The following is a 7,328-nucleotide window of genomic DNA, read 5'->3' as shown; positions in this document are numbered from 1 at the left end:
AGCAACAAAGTTTCAAGGTCTGTAATAGCCTTTGTGGATACCGACATTTAATCAAAATTTACGGCTACCTAGTGCTCAATGAAATAAACGGTTTACAGACAGATAAATTTATAAGTAACTTTGGAGTTAAATAAATTTTGATTGCTTGAAGTTGTTTGATTTCTACGTATATAAACCGCTTTTTTTGTGTTCTGTTAGTGCATGTGCTCATGTTCTGGCAAAAATTAACCACCTCAGATAACAGTTAAGTTGAATATAAAAAAAATACATATATTCTAATCTGAGTATCAAGTTTCAAAAATCAATTGTTTAGTTCTACAGGAATATACTTTCCTGATGCTGCTGGAGTTTTACGATCTAAAATTAATAATTAACTTTTCCTAGTCGAAATCGTCCTCTGAATCGAACTGATTTAGAACATTTTGAACTAACTGAAGTTCACTTTGAAATATAAGAGTAGTAAATAAAGTTGGATAAATTGAATTACGATTAATTCAAGTCCATTGTGCAGTTTAAGCTTCACGCTAAAGCATAGATTTTTTAAATATGTTCAAGAAAAAACTAATCACAACAAAACTAAGAAATTCATGTTTTTAAGACCATTTTGTAAATAAATAAGATAACCGAAAAATTCAAAAAGATCTCTCAATATGAAGTGTTTTAATGCTTATTAATGCTTATTGAACTTGAGAACACACGGAAGTTTTTGCATTGTTTCTTTGGCCACGTTTTGGAAACTCTAATTGATAATTTTTTTCGAAAACCATGCACCTAGCAAAAAAGAATTGCACTAAATAACGTTTCAAACAGAAATCAATTGACTCAAAGCGGTCAGAATTTATCCAGTTTTAGAGTTTGCGTAAATTTGATTTTGTTTAGCAAAACAAATCGAAACTTTCAGCACATAACATGATGAACAAATAAGCAGAAAACTGTCTGATGTCAAATAATTGATTCAAATGAGATCAGTATAAGAAATACAATCAATTAGGTGAATCAATTACTTTTAAAGAAACACATTTTTTGTTAAATCCTAGACTATATTAAACAGCTTGAATAAAAAAAATCACTTTGGGTAACAAATAAATATACAAAAACAAATAAATATGCTTATGATGTAATTAATAGATTTTGTGAGATAAAGTCGTTGTGGTTGATTTGCAGGAAAAATTAATTTATAACTTAGAAGCAAACTCGCTAAGTATGCAATTTTCTTCCAACATACTGTTAATTAAATTCACAAAAACTTACAAATTGGTTGAATCTTAATGTCATGACAACAGGCTGCAAATATAGTGCATAAAGTAAATTTTACAAATAAACAAACCGCAAAGAAAAAAAATTAAAAATGTAAATTTTGTTATTAATTCAAAGTTGGGTTCAAGGTAAGTTGAGATCGTGCACAGATAGGCAAGCAATGCTTTCAAAACATGAAAAAAATAATTATAGGAGGACTGAGAATAACATTTTTAAATAACAGTAGAAAAATACACAAAAGAAAAAATTAAATAACAATCAACTGATAAACAATAAATTGCACATTAAGGTTTTGTTTCCGATTCGTTCCTTGTTGACTTGAAATCCAGAATAGCTAAAAATGAGAATGATTCAATTCCAAAAAAAATCAAATTATACCTGTTTCAATTGACATAGTAAGAAACTTATTTAATCACACCACAATATATTTAGTCGAAAAAATTTGCGTTCACGATGTGATAATAAAAATTTGTAAAAACTTAAATTAATATTTAAATAAAGAAATAAATTTAAGTTTTCCTGTATAAATTTGTAAGGTAAAAACTTGCGAGTTTACGTTTGAGTAGGAGGAAATATGTTTCATAAAGGAGCCACAATGAAAAATCAGTGAAAAAATGCATGCAACTCACCGGAAAATACACGTCGCTGTTGTTTCTTTAATCCTCTTAAACCGCCGCTCCTTCCACTGGACACTACGTGAAAAACATAAAAAAATTATTTGATTTTAGAGGCAATTTGGGACAAGGGCATAACTAACAATGAAACACGGGAACTTGAATTATATAATATTAGGCAAATTTAGCAAGACTAAGAAAAAATGATTAAACTTTTGAAACACAAAAAAATGTACAAATATTAACAATAGTAAAGGTTAAAGTATAAGAACATAAAAAACAAAAGTGAATGATCAGCAACGATATTAACTGCACCACTTACTGAAGCAAACTAATAACGAAATTAAATTTAAAATTTAAAAATTAATATGTGAATTGTTTCAGATTAAACTGTGAACATTTGTAATTTTCTAGGTCCGGACCTGCAGTTTAAGGACAGTAACTACTGCAAAAAGAATGGCCCTCAAAAAAGCGGAAAATATTAATGCTGATGAAATGCGTCCTGAAATATAAAATTAAGTTTTCGTTTGGGGAGTATCAATGTGAAAAACGATTTTATGTCGGGGAATAAACAGATTTGTGCATCGATCTCACATAGAATAAAAAAAGTAATTCATTCACTAACAGGAACAATAAATATAAAAGCACAATTAAAGCAAAACTGAGATGGAAAAGAGGGAAATAGTTAAGTAGCCCTATCGCAAAAGTTAAAGAATTATTCATTCATAATTGTAGTTGATTTCATAGAAAAATTGATTTTTAATTTACAAGCTTTTTTCAGCGTTGATTGTCAATGCCACTTATTTAAATTATTAAAAGATTTAACGTTTAACTAAGGCTGTAAGAAATGAGAATCTAACTACGTATCCAAACATTAATTTTTTGTACAATTTAGGGTGAAAGAAATAGGAATCAAATTGTGTTTCCAAACCTTAATGAAATAATTTTTTTTTTTTTAGAACTGGCAAACTGGCATTAACTTATGTTAAAAACTTATGTTACGTTAAAAAGTTCACTTAATAATGGAAAATTTTAAAACTATTTGGCTCCTTCAGGAGGAACTTAGAGTTTCTGAACGGCAAACTAGGAATAGGAAAAAACAGAAAACGTTTTAAAGTGACATCAATCCAAATATTGAAATCCCTTAACCGTTAAAAAATGGTTAGCTTACCAAATATTGAAAAATCACTTGTGCACAAATAAGTGGAAGAAAGATTTGAGTTAAAAGTTACGCGATGTTAAATAATTCCGTTACCGGTCCCAACCGCAAGTTTCTTTCGAACAAAAACGTTTGGTTTTTTGAATTACCGTTGAGGGGGACCAGACCGTCGCCAACGAATACTCCAGCCAACTGATGGCCCCTCTGGATGCCCCACAAGTGTTGTCAGCTAAACCCCGCCTTAAATTATTTTGCACCAATGACAGCACGCACTGGAGAACAAAACCGGGCGCGCATGGAAAGGGAAAAAAAAAAAAAAGGGAACAGCATCAGAAATCGAACAGGTAGATGTTGATGCGCATGATTTCGTTGATGTTCTGGAAGCACTTGAAATTTTTGGAAATTTAACAGCATAACATGTAACAAACCAAAAAGTTTTACAAGCCTTCACTTTAATGCGGAAGCACGATATAAAAGATTCGTTTACATGCTCGTACTTTTCTGTTGCTAGCATGTGATATTTAAAAAAAAAAAAAAAGAATTAAAGTGTGTTTTCAGTTTTACACGAGAAGCAGGAAAAATTTAATGCCAATATTTATTACATAAAAGCGGTTAAACATTTGCTAGTTTTATATGTCTAGTGGAACGGCCGTTGAAATGCGTAGCACCGACCCATTTCGCATATATAAGAGGATACAGTATCGTGCCGTATAGCCGATAGCAAAGTCTTCTAGTTGCAAAGAGCATGTCCGTTTGCGAAGCTTACGCTTTGAATAATGTTTAAAACATTTTTCCATTTGAAGTGAACGATATAGACGAAAAATTTTTGATGGAATTGCGATTCGACAAACCAATGATCAAAGGGTAAATCAGACGAAACTAAGTGTGTGTGAGGATTGGCAAATAAACACGACTTGACAGTCAAATTAAACCTGAAGATCTGTTTGCTATGAATTGCTAAAGTTCCGGAAAGTCCGTTTTTTAAGTTTGCTTGGTAAAAGTGACGAACAACGTTCAAAAAGCGACAAAGCTCGTAAATGGGGGAATGATGTGTGACAAACATTTTTCTTCAGTAAACATGYGATTTGAACTCTGGGTGTCCTATTTGTTCTTTATTCGTTCTTTGCTACTTAGTGCGTTTATTCGTTWTAATTAAYGAAGTGAGAACATCACASGGAGTKGCAAATATGAACKGAAATTATGAACAAWATAGGGGAACATACATGCCGGAAACTGACAGCAATGTTGCGGACTTAGTGAATCTTTCTTCGGAAATTTTACTGTCCACATGCAACAAACTTAATGTGTACGCACACTCTTGCGAAATACAAATGCGAAAGCTCTCTTCATTCCGAGCGAGAATAGAAAAAGAGAATACAATCTTTCGAGATACCGTGTCGCTTTCAATCTAGCGAAGGGTCGAGAGAATGTTTGAATTAAAAAATCGGCCCGCTCTTTAAGCATTTCATATGCATAATTTAAGACACAAATGTGCACCATTTGAGGGGAAATTGGCGAGGAGGTAGAAGTCAAATAGTATAGTTTGGTGGAAGGTATCGAATAGAAATATGTCTTAAAGCTCGTTAAAATGGACAATGCGTTTGTAACAAACACATATCGTTTAAAATATACGATTGTTAGAGGAATTTACTATGGTAGCAAAAAATGGATGTTTCAGTCTTTAGAGATCAGAAAGCACAGATCATTGGTTGCAGAATTGGCAAGGATCATGGTTTTAAAACCAAAGTAATAGTCGAATAGTAGGAAAAGCCTGGCAAGTGTTTGTTTGATTCTTGAAAACTTAAAAAATCACTAATGGAAAAAACGAACTGACATGAACGTATGGTGTGTGTATTACTAACACATATCGTTTAAAATATACGTTTGTTACTGGGAATATTCTATGGTAACAAAATGTCCAGTGAGTGTTTCAGTCTTTAGAGATCAGAAAGCAAAGAACATTGGCAGCAAAATTTTGCAATCCATATAGGAGACACTGTGAGAATGAGTAGCACTGTTCACTTTCACTACTGTAAGAAGACCGTATTGTCGGATACCAACGGTACAAATGTCTTCGTCAAATGTATGTACGTTTGCGAAGGAATCGTTTAGCATTTTGATTGAAAATTTTCAGTTGGAAAACAAATGGCATGTCAGTGGACTGCGGCAAAGAGCATTGGGAAAGACCACGGTTTTAAAACCGAAGTAATAGTCGAATAATAGAATGGTCGGAAAAGCTTGGCAAATAATAGTTTTATTCTTGGAAACCTGAAAAATCAATAATGCAAGAAACGAACTGACGTGAACGGACGATGCGTGTATTACAAACACATATTGTTTAAAATATACGTTTGTCAGTAGAAATGTTTTATGGTAGCAAAATGTCCAATGAATGTTTCAGTCTTTAGAGATCAGGAAGCAAAGATCATTGGTGGCAAGATTTTGCAATCCATATAGGAAACAATGTGAGAATGAGTAGCACTGTTCACTTTCACTACTGTTAGAAGACCGTATTGTTGGATACCAACGATACAAATGTCTTCGTCAAATGTTTGTACTTTTGTGAAGGAATCGTTCATCATTGTGATTGAAAATTTTTAGTTGAAAAACAAATGGCATGTCAGTGCACTGCAGCAAAGAGCAAAGGGAAAGACCACGATTTTAAAACCAAATTAATTGTCGAATGGTCGGAAACGCTTGGCAAATGGTAGTTTGATCATGGAAAACATAAAAATCACTAATGCAAAAAAACGAACTGGTGTGAACGCACGATGCGTGTATTACAAACACATATCGTAAATAAGTATACGTTTGGTACTGTGAATATGCTATGTAGCAAAATGTGCGATTAAATCTTAAGAAGTGAATTAACAGGCTTACGTTTTGCAGTGAAAGATGCATCATCTGTGAGAATGTTCACTATTCGTACTATAAGAAAGAACCGCATTGTCGTATACCGTTGATTCAAAAGACTTTGTTAAATGTGTGAATGTTTGCTAAAGAGTCGTTTATCATTGTGGTTGAAAACTTTTACTGGAAAAACGAATGTAATGTCAGTCAATTGCAAAGAACACTGTAAAGGATCACGGTAAAAATACCAAAGTAACAGTGGATGGGCAGAACAAATGTGACATGTCAATTTACATGAAAGAGTAGAAATCACATTGTATTGAAAACGATCCGACGTGAACGTGTTTAACAAATAAGTCTTTTGAAAACACATGTTAACCACTGAATGTCTTATCAGATTTCATGTGTTAGGAGCGAATTGACGGATAGCGGCAATCGTCTTTAAATGTATGTAAGTTTAGTGAAATGTTCCTCTGCATTGCGATTGAAAATTTTGCAATAAAGCATGAGTGCACTCCGAAAAATAAGATGAGTGATGAAAAATCAAGATTGTCGTATCGAAATAGGCGAAATGTACAGCAAGTCTCATATATTCAATGGCGATTGTTGAACAATTGGAAAGCACTTTTTAATGAACAAACTAATGTAAACTGGCGATGCGTGTATTACAAACACATATCGTTTATCAATATACATTTGGTACTGTGTGAATATTTTAAAGCTGCAAAGTGTTAAAGAATTGTTATCTTAAAACTTTTAAAGATGAAACACGATTGAGTTCATTAGTGAGAACATTGGAGAAAGCATATAAAATTAATAAAAGAGTCCAAAAATCGAAAGATCAAATTTTGAAAGGTTTTACCAGCAAAAATTTGGTTTTTCGATTTTTGGACTCTTTTTTTTTAGAAACTATGGGGGGGGGCGCGGCAGGCGGTTGAGTTGAAGGGTACTTCCGGCCTTTTTTTTCACGTGCTCGTACTTGTGGGACAGAGGAACGTTATTGAAAGTGTCAAAATGGATGTAATATGCGAAGGCAATTGAAAGATGAAAATTGACGTTTTCACCTGTCAATAAAAATGAAATCCGGCAAGATCAATCGCATAGTGACATTGACTTGACCTTGAACAGTTCCAATTGACAGACTGTCAAAAATCGACAAAAAATCAAGTGTGCCGAGTGACAGTGGACAATGCAACTGTCAATGTCATAAATATGAAAAATCGAGATGCCCTTGAGCATCATGATTTATGAGATATTCACGATGTGATCGGTGTAACCATTTGACAGATATGTCAAATTAAAGAAATTGCGAATTTTGCTAGTTGTAGAGTTGTACTCGGTAGATTGGCGAACGCCAAGGATCAGTATTTCAAAGTACTGTTTCTTGACGTTCGCCTTTTTTATGACTTTGTTTTTTTTGCATGCTCGTACTTGTTTGTTGGGGGAAT

The sequence above is a fragment of the Dendroctonus ponderosae genome, unplaced genomic scaffold (genome assembly GCF_020466585.1).
Source record: "Dendroctonus ponderosae isolate FM_Combo_2020 unplaced genomic scaffold, Dpon_F_20191213v2 Dpon_F_20191213_5, whole genome shotgun sequence".
Taxonomy (NCBI): domain Eukaryota; kingdom Metazoa; phylum Arthropoda; class Insecta; order Coleoptera; family Curculionidae; genus Dendroctonus; species Dendroctonus ponderosae.
The sequence above is the reverse complement of the archived record's forward strand: the minus strand, read 5'-3'. Positions refer to the sequence as shown.